Source organism: Zalophus californianus, chromosome 16, assembly GCF_009762305.2.
Source record: "Zalophus californianus isolate mZalCal1 chromosome 16, mZalCal1.pri.v2, whole genome shotgun sequence".
Taxonomy (NCBI): Eukaryota; Metazoa; Chordata; class Mammalia; order Carnivora; family Otariidae; genus Zalophus; species Zalophus californianus.
The window spans coordinates 6212300-6229111 of NC_045610.1; the positions used below are offsets into that span (position 1 = coordinate 6212300).

The 16812-nt window shown below is 41.6% G+C and overlaps 1 protein-coding gene across 9 annotated transcripts in view; it reads right to left on the reverse strand.

The window, feature by feature from the left end:
• Positions 1–16176, reverse strand: part of ZNF18 (zinc finger protein 18) — a 38999-nt gene extending 22823 nt beyond the window's left edge. For 4 of the 9 annotated variants that reach the window (XM_027568243.2, XM_027568248.2, XM_027568247.2 and 1 more), the window contains exons 1-2: positions 15766–15880; positions 15453–15548 (exon numbers count right to left, since the gene is read on the reverse strand). The gene's annotated coding sequence lies outside the window, so the exon portion shown is untranslated. Of the gene's footprint in view, positions 1–15452; positions 15549–15765; positions 15881–15996; positions 16042–16126 lie in introns of those variants that run through there. The other 5 variants (XM_027568241.2, XM_027568246.2, XM_027568245.1 and 2 more) reach the window with 5 other exon arrangements.
• Between the last annotated feature and the right edge of the window lie 636 nt (positions 16177–16812).

The window sequence follows — 16812 nt, forward strand, 5'->3', positions numbered from 1 at the left end:
ATATGAAACTAGTAGTTACCACAAATCAAAAACCTGTAATAGTTACACACACAAAAAAAGAGACAGGAATCCAAGCACAACACTAAAGAAAGCTATCAAACCACAAGGAAAGAGAGCAAGAGAAGACAGGAACAGAGGAGAACTACAAAATAACAAAAAAACAATTAACAAAATAGCAACAAATACATTAACTATCAACAATTCCTCTAAATGGTCTAAACGCTCCAATCAAAAGACATAGGGGAACAAAAGGCTCATCTATATGTTGCTGTAAGAGATTCACTTCAGAACTAAAGACACATATAGACTGAAAGTGAAGGGATGAAAGAACATATACCATGCAAATAGAACTGAAGAAAAAAAAAGCCAGGTTAGGGTGCCTGGGTGGCTCAGTCGGTTAAGCTTCTCCCTCTCCCTCTGCCCCTCCTGCTGATCGTGCTCTCTCACTCTCTCTCAAATAAAATCTTTAAAAAAAACAAAAACAAAAAACAGGGTAGCAGTAATTATATTGGACAACAGACTTTAAAACAAAGACTGTAACAAGAGACAAAGAAGGGCACTATATAATGATAAAGGGACCAATACAATAAGAGGATGTAACAATTGTAAATATTTATGCACCCAACATAGGAGCACCTCAATACATAAAGCAAATATTAACAGATATGAAGGAAGAAAGTGACAGTCATACCACAATAATAGGGGACTTTAACACTCTATTTACATTGATGGATAGATCATCCAGAAAGAAAATCAACAAAGAAACTGGCTTTGAACAACATACTAGGCCAGATGGAACTAAGAGATATATACAGAACATTCCTTTCAAAAACAGCAGGATACAGTCTTTTCAATTCATTCTCCAGGACATATCACATGTTAGGCCACAAAACAAGCCTCAATAAATTTAAGAAGACTGAAATCATATCCTGCATCTTCTCCAACCACAACAGTATGAAACTAGAAATCAATTACAATAAAATATCCAAAGAGAACACAAACACATGGAGGCTAAACAACATATTAAACAACCAACAGGTCAACCAAGAAATCAAAGAGGAAATCCAAAAAAACATGGAGACAAATGAAAATGAGAACACAATGGACCAAAATCTTTGGGATGTAGCAAAAGCAGTTCTTAAGAAGGAAGTTATAGCAATACAGTCCTACTATAAGAAGAAAAATCTCAAATAAACAACCTACCTTACATCTAAAGAAGTTAGAAAAAGAACAAACAAAACCCAAAACCAGTAGAAGAAAGGAAATAATAAAGATTAGAGCAGAAATAAGCAAAACAGAAACTAAAAACAAACAAACACACAATAGTACACATCAATGAAATCAGGAGCTGGTGCTTTGAAAAAATCAACAAAATTGATAAACCTTGGGGTACCTGGGTGGCTCAGTGAGTTACATGTCTGATTCTTGGTTTTGGCTCAGGTCATGAACTCATGGCTCCTGAGATCAAGCCCTGTGTTGAGCTCCACACTCAGCGGGAGGTTTACTGGAGATTCTCTCCCTCTGTCCCTCCCCCCAACTCACGCTTGTGCATACTCTCTCTGAATTAAATAAATCTTTTTTAAAAATTGATAAACCTTGGGGCACCTGGGTGGCTCAGTCGGTTAAGTGGCTGCCTTCAGCTCGGGTCATGATCCTGGGGTCCTGGGATCGAGCCCTGCATCAGGCTCCCTGCTCAGCAGAGAGCCTGCTTCTCCCTCCCCCTCTGCCTGCTGCTCTGCCTATTTGTGCTCTATCTCTCTGTAAAATAAATAAAATCTTTAAAAAAAAATTGATAAACCCTTCAGCCAGATTCATAAACAAGAGAGAAAGAGAGGGAGGACTCAAGTTAAGTAAAATCAGAAATGAAAGAAGAAAAATAACTCAAGTCACAGAAACACAAAAGATTACAAAAGAGTATTATGAAAAAGTATATACCAACAAACTTGACAACCTAGAAAAAAATGGATTCCTAGAAACCTACACCCTTCCAAAACTGATTCAGAAATAGAAAATTATAATGAACCAAGAACTAGGCATGAAATTGAATGAGTAATCAAAACACTCCCAATAAACAAAAGTCCAGCACCAAATGGCTTCACAGGTAAATTCTAGCAAACATTTAAAAAAGAGTTGATAAATATTCTTCTCAAACTATTCCAAAACATGAAAGAGGAAGGAAAACTTCCAAATTCATTCTACAGGGCCAGCATTATCCTAATAGAAAATCAGACACACTACAAAAAAAGAAAACTATAGGCCAGTATCTCTCATGAACACAGATGCAAAAATCCTCAACAAAATATTCGCAAACCAAATTCAACAATACATTAAAAAGATCATTCACCTCAATCAAGCAGTTCAATATTCATAAAAGAATGTAACACATCACATTTATTAACAAGAGAAAAAAAACCCACATTATCATCTCAATAGATGTAGAAAAAGCATTTGACAAAATACATCCATTTATGATAAAAACTCTCAACAAAGTGGACTTAGAGGGAACATACCTTAAAAAAAAAAAAAAGGCCACATACAAAAAGCCTGCATCTAACATCACATTCAGTGGAGAAAAACTGAAAGCTTTTCCTCTAAGGTCAGGAACAAGACAAGAATGTCCATTCACCCTTTTTATTTTTTTAATTTTAAAAAAGATGTTTATTTTTTTTAAGATTTTATTTACTTATTTGACGGAGAGAGAGACAGCAAGAGAGGGAACACAAGCAAGGGGAGTGGGAGAGGGAGAAGCAGGCCTCCCGCTGAGCAGGCAGCCCAATGCAATGCGGGGCTTGATCCCAGGACCCTGGGATCATGACCTCAGCAGAAGGCAGACGCTTAACGACTGAGCCACCCAGGCGGCCCTACATCATTAGTTTTTGATGTAGTGTTGCATGATTCGTTGTTTGCATGTAACACCCAGTGCTCCATGCAGTACGTGCCCTCCTTAATACTCACTCCTTTTATTCAACATTGTACTATAAATCTTAGCTGTACCAATCAGACAAGAAAAAGGAATAAAAAGCATTCAAACTGGTAAGGAAGAAGTAAAACTGTCACTATTTGCAGATGACATGAGTATACATAGAAAACCTAAAGACTCCATCAAAAAAACTATTAGAACTGATAAATGAATTCAGTAAAGTTGCAGGACACAAAATTAACACACAGAAAACTGCTGTGTTTCTATACACTAATCATGAAATAGCAGAAAGAGAAATTAAGAAAACAATCCCATTTATAACTGCATGTAAAAGAATAAAACACCTAGGAACAGGGTGGCGGAGCAAGATGGCAGAGGAGTAGGACACCTGGATTTCATCTGGTCTCAGGAATTCAGCTGAATGGGGATCCAACCATTCTGAACACCTATGAACGCAACAGGAGATCGAAGAGGAGAGTAGCAACAACTCTCTGAACAGAGAAGCAACCACTTTCTGAAGGTAGGACGTGCGGAGAAGTGAATCCGAGGCAATATTCAGGAGGATAGACGGCGGGGGAGGGGCCTCCAGCGGCCACTTCTGGCAAGTGCTAGAGCTGCAAGCACAAAATCGGAACTTTTAGAAGTCGGCTCCGCGGAGGGACGTCGCTCCAGTGGCTAAGCGGGGGGTCCACCCCTCCCGGGACAGTGTGGTCTCAGGACCCTCGGGGTCACAGGAAGACCGGGGGTGCCTGAGGGCGGCAGAGCTCCCAGGTATCAGAGTGGGGAAGCCGGCTGCAGAGACGGAGCCGAGGCGCGGGCTCTCAGCTTGGGGTTGCCATAAACTGTGATCCGCGGCCCAGTCGGGCCACTGCTCCTCCAGCAGGGACCCAACAAGCGGCAGAGCCGGGGAGACTCCCCTTCCTCCCCCGGGAGGAGCAGCGTGGGAGCGCACCGCAGAGATCTGCTGGGTTTGGAGACTCCACACGGGGTCGGGTGCCAGAGATAGAAATGCTCGGTCACAGGCCGGGTGAGCACGGAGTGCGGCCGGAGACCGGGGGTGACTGACTGCTTTTCTCTGGGGGCGCACTGAGGAGCGGGGCCCCGAGTTCTCGACTCCTCCGAGCGGAGATTGGGAGGCCGCCATTTTCACCCTGGTCCTCCAAAGCTGCACCGAGAGCCTGCAGGGAACAAAAGCTCCTGAGAGCAAACCCGAGCAGCTTGCTTAGCCCCGACCGACAAGGGCGGGGCAATTCCGCCTCCGGCAAAGACATTTGGGAACCACGGCAACAGGCCCCCCCCCAGAAGATCAGCAGGAACAGCCTGCAAGCCAAGACCAAGTTTACCGATCAAGGAGAACCGGAGAACTCCAGCGCTAGGGGAATACTGCACAGAGAATTCATGGCTTTTTTTACCATGAGTCAATTTTTTTAACTGTTTTTTTTTTTAATTTTTCTTTTTCCCTTTTTCAAACAACATCTTATCAATCCCTTTTTTTAAAAAAACATTTTTTATTTTTCATTTTTAGAGTCATATTTTACCCCTTCAGAATAGTTACCCTTATTTTTGGCATATATATATAAGTTGTTCTCTCTTTAAAATTTTGAGATACAGTTTCTTCTAACAGATCAAAATATACCCTAAATCACTAGTGTATGGCTTTGCTCTAGTCTCCTGCCTGATAACATTCTCTCCCTTTTTATTTTTTTAAAATCTTCTTTCTTTTTTCAAACAACTTCTTATCGTATCAATTCCTTTTATAAAATCTTTTATAACTTTCATCTTTACACTCATCTTCCATCCCTTCATTGTATCAACCCTTATTTTGTACATATATGTCTTTCTTCCTTTAAAATTTTAGCAGGCACTTTTTTCTAAAAGACTAAAACACACCCAAAATCTAGTGTGTGGCACTGATCTTTGCACTAGACTGATCATATGTGATCTATTTGGTTTTTTATTTTTTTGTATTGTTCTGTTTTTGTTTTTATCTTTTTCTTTTTTTTTTTCTTTCTTTTCTCTTTTTTCTTTCTTTCCCTTTCTTTTCCCCTGGTTTCAGATCTTTTCTGATTTGTATAGAGTATATTTGCTGGGGGACGTTGTTAACCTGTTGGCATTTTGTTCTCTCATTCATGTATTCTCCTCTGGACAAAATGACAAGATGAAAAAAAATCACCTCAGCAAAAAGAACAAGAGATAGTACCGTCAGCCAGGGACCTACTCAATACGGACATTAGTACAATGTCGGACCTAGAGTTCAGAATTATGACTTTAAAGATACTAGCTGGGCTTGAAAAAACCGTGGAAGTTATTAGAGAAACCCTTTCTGGAGAAATAAAAGAACTAAAATCTAACCAAGTCGAAATCAAAAAGGCTATTCATGAGGTGCAATCAAAAATGGGGGCACTACCTGCTAGAATAAATGAGGCAGAAGAGAGAATCAGCGATATAGAAGACCAAATGATGGAAAATAAAAAGGCTGAGAAAGAGAGATAAACAACTACAGGATCACGAGGGCAGAATTCGAGAGATAAGCGATACGATAAGACGAAACAACATTAGAATAATTGGGATCCGAGAAGAAGAAAGGGGGGGGGGGGGCAGAAGGTATATTGGGTCAAATAATGGCAGAGAACTTCCCTAATGTGAGGAAAGAAACAGGCATCAAAATCCAGGAGGCACAGAGAACCCTCTCAAAATCAGTAAAAATAGGTCAACACCCTGACATCTAATAGTAAAATTTACGAGTCTCAGAGACAAAGAGAAAATCCTGAAAGCAGCTCGGGAGAAGAGATATGTAACCTATAATGGTAGAAATATTAGATTGGCCATACACCTATCCACAGAGACCTGGCAGGCCAGAAAGGACTGGCATGATATCTTCAGAGCACTAAAGGAGAAAAATATGCAGCCAAGAATACTATATCCAGCTAGGCTCTCATTGAAAATTGAAGGAGAGATAGAAAGCTTCCAGGACAAACAAAAACTAAAGGAATTTGCAAACACGAAACCAGCCCTCCAAGAAATATTGAAAGGGGTCCTCTAAGCAAAGAGAGAGCCTAAAAGCAGCACAGATCAGAAAGGAACACACACAATATACAGTAACACTCACCTTACAGGAAATACAATGGCACTAAATTCATACCTTTCAATAGTTATCCTGAATGTAAATGGGCTAAATGCCCCAATCAAAAGACACAGGCTATCAGATTGGATTAAAAAACAAGACTCATCGATATGCTGTCTGCAAGAGACTCATTTTAGACCCAAAGACACCCCCAGATTGAAAGTGAGGGGGTGGAAAACCATTTAGCATGCTAATGGACACCAAAAGAAAGCTGGGGTGGCAATCCTTATATCAGACAAATTAGATTTTAAAACAAAGACAGTAATAAGAGATGAGAAAGGACACTATATCCTACTTAAAGAGGCTATCCAACAAGAAAATCTAACAATTATGAATATCTATGCCCCTAACGTGGGAGCGGCCAATTATATAAGGCAATTAATAACAAAAGCGAAGAAACACATTGACAGCAATACAATAATAGTGGGGGACTTTAACACTCCCCTCATTGAAATGGACAGATCATCTAAGCAAAAGATCAACAAGGAAATAAAGACTTCAAATGACACACTGGACCAAATGGACTTCACAGACATATTCAGAACATTCCATCCCAAAGCAACGGAATACACATTCTTCTCTAGTGCCCATGGAACATTCTCCAGAATTGATCACATCCTAGGTCACAAATCAGGTCTCAATCGGTACCAAAAGATTGGGATCATTCCCTGCATATTTTCAGACCACAATGCTTTGAAACTAGAACTCAACCACAAGAGGAAAGTCAGAAAGAACTCAAATACATGGAGGCTAAAGAGCATCCTACTGAAGAATGAATGGGTCAACCAAGAAATTAAAGAAGAATTAAAAAAATTCATGGAAACCAATGAAAATGAAAACACAACTGCTCAAAATCTTTGGGATACAGCAAAGGCAGTCCTGAGAGGAAAGTATATAGCAATACAAGCCTTTCTCAAGAAACAAGAAAGGTCTCAAATACACAACCTAACCCTACACCTAAAGGAGCTGGAGAAAGAACAGCAAAGAAAGCCTAAACCCAGCAGGAGAAGAGAAATCATAAAGATCAGAGCAGAAATCAATGAACTAGAAACCAAAAGAACAGTAGAACAGATCAACGAAACTAGGAGCTGGTTCTTTGAAAGAATTAACAAGATTGATAAACCCCTGGCCAGACTGATCAAAAAGAAAAGAGAAATGACCCAAATCAACAAAATCATGAACGAAAGAGGAGAGATCACAACCAACACCAAAGAAATACAAACAATTATAAGAACATATTATGAGCAACTCTATGCCAGCAAATTAGATAACCTGGAAGAAATGGGTGCATTCCTAGAGATGTATCAACTACCAAAATTGAACCAGGAAGAAATAGAAAACCTGAACAGACCTATAACCACTAAGGAAATTGAAACAGTCATCAAAAATCTCCCAAGAAACAAAAGCCCAGGGCCAGATGGCTTCCCAGGGGAATTCTATCAGACATTTCAAGAAGAATTAACACCTATTCTCCTGAAACTGTTCCAAAAAATAGAAATGGAAGGGAAACTTCCAAACTCATTTTATGAGGCCAGCATTACCTTGATCCCAAAACCAGACAAAGACCCCATCAAAAAAGAGAATTACAGACCAATATCCTTGATGAACATGGATGCAAAAATTCTCACCAAAATACTAGCCAATAGGATCCAACAGTACATTAAAAGGATTATTCACCACGACCAAGTGGGATTTATCCCTGGGCTGCAAGGCTGGTTCAACATCCGCAAATCAATCAACGTGATACAATACATTAACAAAAGAAAGAACAAGAATCATATGATCCTCTCAATAGATGCAGAAAAAGCATTTGACAAAGTACAACATCCTTTCTTCATCAAAACTCTTCAGAGTATAGGGATAGAGGGTACATACCTCAATATCATAAAAGCCATCTACGAAAAACCTACAGCGAATATCATTCTCAATGGGGAAAGGCTGAGAGCTTTTCCCCTAAGGTCAGGAACGCGGCAGGGATGTCCACTCTCACCACTGCTATTCAACATAGTATTACAAGTCCTAGCCACAGCAATCAGACAACAAAAAGAAATCAAAGGCATCCAAAACGGCAAAGAGGAAGTCAAACTCTCACTCTTTGCAGATGATATGATACTGTATGTGGAAAACCCAAAAGACTCCACCCCAAAACTGCTAGAACTCATACAGGAATTCAGTAAAGTAGCAGGATATAAAATCAATGCACAGAAATCAGTGGCATTCCTATACACCAACAACAAGACAGAAGAGAGACAAATCAAGGAGTCTATCCCATTTACAATTGCACCCAAAACCATTAGATACCTAAGAATAAATCTAACCAAAGAGGCAAAGGATCTGTACTCAGAAAACTATAAAATATTCAGGAAAGAAATTGAAGAAGACACAAAGAAATGGAAAAACGTTCCATGCTCATGGATTGGGAGAATCAACATTGTGAAGATGTCAATGCTACCTAGAGCAATCTACACATTCAATGCAATCCCCATCAAAATACCATCCACTTTTTTCAAAGAAATGGAACAAATAATCCTAAAATTTGTATGGAACCAGAAGAGACCCAGAATAGCCAGAGGAATACTGAAAAAGAAAAGCAAAGCTGGTGGCATCACAATTCCGGACTTCCAGCTCTATTACAAAGCTGTCATCATGAAGACAGTATGGTACTGGCACAAAAACAGACACATAGATCAATGGAACAGAATTGAGAGCCCAGAAATGGACCCTCAACTCTATGGTCAACTTATTTTTGACAAAGCAGGAAAGAATGTCCAATGGCAAAAAGACAGTCTCTTCAACAAATGGTGTTGGGAAAATTGGACAGCCACATGCAGAAGAATGAAACTGGACCATTTCCTTACACCACACACAAAAATAGACTCCAAATGGTTGAAAGACCTAAACGTGAGACAGGAGTCCATCCAAATCCTAAAGGAGAACACAGGTAGCAACCTTTTCGACCTTAGCCGCAGCAACTTCTTCCTAGAAACATCGCCAAAGGCACGGGAAGCCAGGGCAAAAATGAACTATTGGGATTTCATCAAGATAAAAAGCTTCTGCACAGCAAAAGAAACAGTCCACAAAACCAAAAGACAACCGACAAAATGGGAGAAAATATTTGCAAATGACATATCAGATAAAGGGCTAGTATCCAAAATCTATAAAGAACTTATCAAACTCAACACCCAAAGAACAAATAATCCAATCAAGAAATGGGCAGAAGACATGAACAGACATTTTTCCAAAGAAGACACCCAAATGGCCAACAGGCACATGAAAAAGTGCTCCACATCGCTCGGCATCCGGGAAATCCAAATGAAAACCTCAATGAGATACCACCTCACACCAGTCAGAATGGCTAAAATTAACAAGTCAGGAAACGACAGATGTTGGCGGGGATGTGGAGAAAGGGGAACCCTCCTACACTGTTGGTGGGAATGCAAGCTGGTGTAGCTACTCTGGAAAACAGTACGGAGGTTCCTCAAACAGTTGAAAATAGAGCTACCCTATGATCCAGCAATTGCACTACTGGGTATTTACCCCAAAGATACAAATGTAGGGATCCGAAGGGGTACGTGCACCCCAATGTTTATAGCAGCAATATCCACAATAGCCAAACTGTGGAATGAGCCAAGATGTCCATCGACAGATGAATGGATAAAGAAGTTGTGGTATATATACACAATGGAATATTATGCAGCCATCAAAAGGAATGAGATCTTGCCATTTGCAACGACGTGGATGGAACTGGAGGGTGTTATGCTGAGTGAAATAAGTCAATCAGAGAAAGATATGTATCCTATGACCTCACTGATATGAGGAATTCTTAATCTCAGGAAACAAACTAGGGTTGCTGGAGTGGTGGGGGGTGGGAGGGATGGGGTGGCTGGGTGATAGACATTGGGGAGGGTATGTGCTATGGTGAGCGCTGTGAATTGTGCAAGACTGTTGAATCACAGATCTGTACTTCTGAAACAAATAATGCAACATATGCTAAGAAAAAAGAAAAAGAAGAAGATAGCAGGAGGGGAAGAATGAAGGGGAGTAAGTCAGAGGGGGAGACGAACCATGAGAGACGATGGACTCTGAAAAACAAACTGAGGGTTTTAGAGGGGAGGAGTTTGGGGGGATGGATTAGCCTGGTGATGGGTATTGAGGAGGGCACGTTCTGCGTGGAGCACTGGGTGTTATGCACAAACAATGAATCATGGAACACTACATCAAGAACTAATGATGTAATGTATGGTGATTAACATAATAAAAAAATTAAAAAAAAAAACACCTAGGAATAAATTTCACCAAGGAGGTGAAAGACCTTACTCAGAAAACTGTAAGACATTGTTCAAAGAAACTAAAGACAACACAAAGAAATGGAAAGATATACCACGCTCATGGACTGAAAGAATTATATGTTTAAAAAGCCCATACTACCCAAAACAGTCTACAGATTCAATGCAATCCCTATCAAAATGCCAACAGTATTTTCCACAGAACTAAAATAATCCTAAAATCTGCATGAAACCACAAAAGACAACAAAGAGCGAAACAATCTTGAGAAACAACAAAGCTAGAGGTGTCTCTGTTCCAGGATTTCAAGATAGACTACAAAACAATTGGGACAGTACGGTACTGGCATAAAAACAGACACACGGATCAATGGAACATGAGAGAGAGCCTAGGAATAAACCCACATCCATATGGTCAAATTAATTTACAACGCAAGAAGCAAGAATATACAATAAGGAAAAGACAGTCTTTTCAATAAGTGGTGCTGGGAAAACTGGACAGCTACGTGCAAAAGAATGAAACTGGACCACTTTCTTACACCATACACAAAATTTACCTTAAAATAGATTAAAGACCTAAATGTGAGACCGGAAACCATAAATCTCCTAAAGGAAAACACAGGCAGTAATCTCTTGGACATCGCCCTTAGGAGCATATTTATAGATAGGTCTTCTCAGGCAAGGGAAACAAAAGCAAAAATAAGCCACTGGGACTACACCAAAATAAAAAGCTTTTGCACAGCAAAGGAAACCAACAACAAAACAAAAAGGCAACTTAGTGAATGGAAAAAGAAATGCACAAATGATATAACTAATAAGGGGTTAATATCCAAACTATACAAAGAACTTCGACAACTCAACACCAAAAAAACAAACAATCCAATTAAAAAATGGTCAGAAAACCTGAACAGAAAATTTTCCAAAGACCTACAGATGGCCAAGAGACACAGGAAGAGATGCTCAACATCATTAATCATCAGGAAAATGCAAAAGAAAACCACAATGATACCTCAGAATGGTTAATATCAAAAATATAAGAAGTAACAAGTGTTGGCAAGGATGGAGAGAAAAGGGAACTCTCATGCACTGTTGGTGGGAATGTAAACTGGTGCAGCCATTGTGGAAAACAGAAAAAAATTGAGAAGTAGAAATACCAGGGCACCTGGGTGGTTCAGTCGGTTCAGTCGGCCTCTGGCTCGGGGCACGATCCCGGGGTCCTGGGATCGAGCCTCATGTCAGGCTCCCTGCCCAGCGGGGAGTATGCTTCTCCCTCTACCCCTCCCCCTGGCTTGTGTTCTCTTGTGCTCTCTCTCTCTCTCTCATTCACTCTCTCTCAAATGAATAAATCTTTTTTAAAAAATTAAAATTTAAAAAAAATTTTTTAAAGTAGTAGAAATACGATATGATCCAGTAATTCCACTACTGATATTTATACAAAAAAACAAAAACACTAATTTGAAAAAATAAATGCACCACTATGTTTACTGCAGCATTTGCAATAGCCAAGATACGCAAGCAAACCAAGTGTCCATTGCTAGATGAATGGATAAAGATACGGTGCATACATACAATGGGGTATTACTTAGGCATAAAAAAGAATGAAATCTTACCATTTGTGACAACATGGATGGGCCTAGAGGACACTATGCTAAGTGAAATAAGTCTGACAGGGAGAGAAAAATACCTTGTGATTTCACATATTTGTAGAATATGAAAAGAAAGCAAACAAATGAATAAACAACAAACCAGACTCTTAAATACAAAGAACTGATGTTTGTCAAAGGGGAGGGAGGTGGGGGTTATGAGCAAAATAAATAAAGGAGATTAAAGAGATAAAAAACTTCCAGTTATCACAAGTTATACAGTATAATCAAACAAATCACAGAGATCAAAAGCATAGAGAATATAGTCAATAATATTATAATAATGTTGCATGGTGACTACAGTTATTGTGATAAGCACCAAGTAATGTATAGCACTGTTGAATCAGTATGTTGTAAACCTGAAACTAATATAACATTGTATGTTAATTACATTTTAATAAAAAAGTAAAGACATTTTTCAGATAAATAAGCTAGGAGAATTTTTCACCAGTGATTTTTTTTTTATTTTATTTATTCATTTGAAAAACGGAGAGAGATAGTGAGAGAGAGCATGAGGGGGTGGGGGACATGGGGAGAGAAGCAGCAGGTCCCCCACTGAGCAGGGAGCCTGACACAGGGCTCGATCCCAAAACCATGGAACAACCTGAGCCAAAGGCAGATGTTTAACTGACTGAGCCACCCAAGAGCCTCTCAACAGTGACTTGTACTATAAGAAATGCTAAAGGACACCTTTCCAGTTGAAGGGAAACTCAGATCTACAGAAAGAAATGAAGATCTCCAAAAATAGTAAATATATGGCGAATAAATACAGAAATACTATGCTTTTACTTCTCCTAACTTCCTTAAAAGGCAACTATTAAAAGCAAAAATAACCACAGTGTGTAAAGAGATAAGTAAAAGTAAAAGATATAAAAACAGCACAAAGGACTGGGTAAATGGAATTAATAGGTTGTTAGGTTATTACATTTATGAATTGCTAAATGAGGAACAGGAAGTGGGAAGTGAGTGGTGCTACATGTCGGGTGACAAATTGGAAGTGTAAAGGTGTTAAATGAGAGGCAGGAATGAGAAATGTAAATTGTTTAGTACAAAGTGGTACAAATATTAAAGTAGACTCTAATAAGTTAAAGTAAACTCTGATAATTTAAAGATACATACTGGTAGCTGTAAAAATATTATACAAAGAAGTACAGCTAAAAAACACCAATAAAGGATCCTAAAAAACACTCACTATCCCAAGAATGCAGTAAGAGAATAAAAACCAGAAAGATCAAATGAAAAAAAAGACAATATGGTACGCTAACACCCAACCACATAAGTAATCACATTAAATGTAAAGGGGCTAAACATTCGAATTATAAGACTGCCAGATTTGGAAAAGTAAGACCCAATCACAGGGTGTCTACAAGAGATATTTAATACATAAAGACACAAAAGTTTGGAAACAAAACAATGGGGAAAAGACATCCTATGCAGACAGCAAGCATACAAAAGCTGGTATGGCTATATTAGTATCTGACCAAGAGACTTCAAGAAAAAAAAGAGGAACATTTCATTATAATAAATGGGTCCAATCATTTAGAACACAAAACCCTAAACGTATATGCACCTACTATCAGGTCTAAAGGGACAAATCCTCATAGGTGATAGAACAAGACCAAAAAAAAAAATCGGTAAGGCTACAGAAAATCTGAACACTATAAACAAACTCATTCTAATGGACATTCAGACTCAGCAATTGCAGAATACATATTCATTTCAAGTTCATATGAAACATTCACCAAAGCAGACCATATCCATAAATAAGTTTCAAAAGACTGGAATCTCAAAATATATATCCTCTGACCACAGTGCAATGAAATTAGAAACCAGTAACAAAAAGATATCTAGAAAATGCCTATATATGGAAATTACTGAATAACTAATACAACCTATAGCCAAAGAAAAAATCACAATGGACATTAAAATGTTTTCTTTTCCTTTTTTTCTAAGATTTTATTTATTTGACAGAGAGAGAGAGCATAAACAAGGGGAGCAGCAGGGGGAGGGGGAGAAGCAGGCTGCCCCCCCCCACTCCCCACCCCCAGCAAGAAGCCGGACTTGGAGCTCCATCCCAGGACCCCGGGATCACGACCTGAGCAGAAGGCAGACACTTAACTGACTGAGCCACCCAGGTGCCCTGGAAATCAAAATGTTTTCATATTGAATGATAGTGAAAACACAGTATCAAAATTTAGAGGTAACCACTAAAGTTCCAGAGAAAAAATGTACAGTTTTGAATACATATGTTAAAATATTAAATAAGGGACACCTGGGTGGCTCAGTCAGTCAAGTGTCCTACTTTTGATCTCTGGGTTTTGAGTTCAAGCCCCACATCACTGGGCATGGAATCTACTTAAATAAACAAATGGGGTGCCTGGGTGGTGAACTTGGTTGGGCAGCTGACTCTTGGTTTCGGCTCAGGTCATGATCTTGGGGTCCTGGGATCCGGCCCTGCTTCTGGCTCCAAGCACTCAGCGCGGGGTCCCTTTGGGGTTCTCTCTCCCTCTGCCCCTGCCACTCATCTCTAAGATAAATAAAAATCTTATAAATAAATATTAAATAAATGTTGAATAAATATAAAAGCATCCTTCATTATCTAAATCTATCTGGCTCCTGAGTTTCAAATAACAAGTAGAAAGACTTCCGATAGCAAGAGACTAACGGGTAGATTTATTCAAATTTATTTGCTTCCTGAATGAACATGGCTGTTTAGATACCATTTAGGGAAAATGACATTTAGGGAAAACTAGAAAACTTACAAAATACTTAAATCTGATTTTAGTAATTATATCCTAACAAAAATGCTAAGAAAAATGCCTCAATTATTCCAAATTAAATTACTTTATAGAGGGTGTAGTTTATATTCCAGTGACTTCATGAGTATCTGCTCCTGTTATGAAAAAACATTTCAAGTAATCCCAAATGTGTAGGTGTTATTAAAACTGTAACAAAGGAGAGTGAACTTCAAATGTACAACTTAGGTAAGCATACTTACTATACCTATGCATAGGAGCCCTTTGCTGTGTACCTACTATTGACATACACTCTCTCCTTAAGCAAACTTTAGTCAAGCTCCGCAGTCTTTTCAACTAGGCCTGGTCTTTCAGGTCTGTCCTTGACCCTTTTAGTCCCGTTTTAGCAAGATTCTTGCTGAGTCCGGTTTAGGGAAAGTCCCTCATCTTTGATAGTTGCTCAAATTCTACATCAACCCTGGTATCTGACCAGCCCTGATATCTGATCAAATTCCGTATCACCCAGGCCTGTCTTCAGCAAAACTCCAGTCAAGTCGATTTAGCCAGAGTTCCCTTTACCCCGGACGTTGCCTCTTAGTCATTTTCCATCCACTGAGCCCTCCCACCTCCCCACCAGGCTCCTCGGCTACAATTTTCCACCCCTCCCCGTTGCAGAGTGTGGCCCAATTGCTCTCTGCTCCTGCAAAACCGCGTTGTAGTAGCGCCCCTGAATAAACTCTGCCTTACCGTCTTTAACGAGCATATGAGTAATTTTTTCTCCAACACTACGTAGCAGCTCCATATTAGGCCCTGTTCATGCCATTTCTAATCCTCACAATCCCCCTGCAAGACAAGTATCAGAGTTGACTGATTAGGAACCTCGGAGGCTCAAAAGGGGCGGCCGAATTGGAACCCACGAGGCTCCAAGCAAGGCCTGTGTTTTGGGGAGGAGAGCTGCCAACGTTGGGGGGCTCGGGGGAGGAGGGTTTAGGGGCTGTCACAAACGCCGTGAGGTTGGGGGACTACCGGCATTTTGGGTCCCGGAGGCCGGGGCACCCACCCAGGGATCCTCCACTCTCGCTCCCCAACGCCCACAGCACCCCGGGGAGAGAGGCTCTCTTCCAGCCTCCGGGGTAAGGCAGAGAAAGCGGCCCGGTTTCGGTGCCGGTCCAGGGTCCACAGGCTCAGGGGCGCAGAGCCAGCTCCCGGCAGCGGCGTCTCCGCTGCACCAGAGCCCCCTCGGCCCGCCACCCCTCCCCCGCACCCGCCGCGTCCCCGCTCCCTCCGAAACCGTCGGGCGCGCGTCCGCCGGCCCCGCCGCTGCTCCCGGGGGCCCAGCCGAGCCCCCGCGCGGAGACTGGCGGCGTCACGCCCCATCCCGGGCGGCCGCAGCCGGGCCCGCCCAGCCCGCGCGCGCTCACCTCGGCCCGCGACGCCGACTCCGGGCACACTTCCTCGAGGCGGGCGACTGCGCGCGCCGGCGTCGGCGCGGCGGGCTGGGGGCGGGGCCGGAGCTGAGGCGCGGGCTCCCATTGGCCGCCCGCGTCGCCCCGCCCCTCCCGCGTCCTCCAGGCGTTGAGGCTGCTCCCGGTCGCCCGCAGCGGAAGCTTGGGTCATTCATTCCAGATTGGTGCATTTGCTCCTTCGCTTGTCACCAAGCGGTCTGTTAGTGAGCCCCTCCGCTGGGCCAGGCACTGGGCCAAGCGCTGCGACGGTCCACCAAGATAATCCCCTTGTCTGTCGCAGACCCTGCGTCAGCCCCACACCTTGGCGACTCTGCCAGTACCCCAGGTGCTCGGGCGGGGCGTCTGCTCGCTGCCCTTCCCCCCCTTTTTGGCCTCCCTGCAGCATTTGATTTACCCCGACCTCCCTGTCTTGCTGCTCCAAACTCACCCCGCCTCCGCATTTCCTTAGCGCTCTCTTTCCACCTCCTTGTGTTGGAATTCAGCGAGGTGCTAGCTAACCTGTCCCACCTTCGCCTCCCTTCTGTCTGTCTGTCTTCCTCCTTCTGCCTCCCCCAGACTCTCTGCTTCAGCATATTTGTCATCCTCGCTCCCCTCCGCCTTCCCTTTCCCGCAGGCCAGAAGTCGAGAAGTGCTCTGATTTT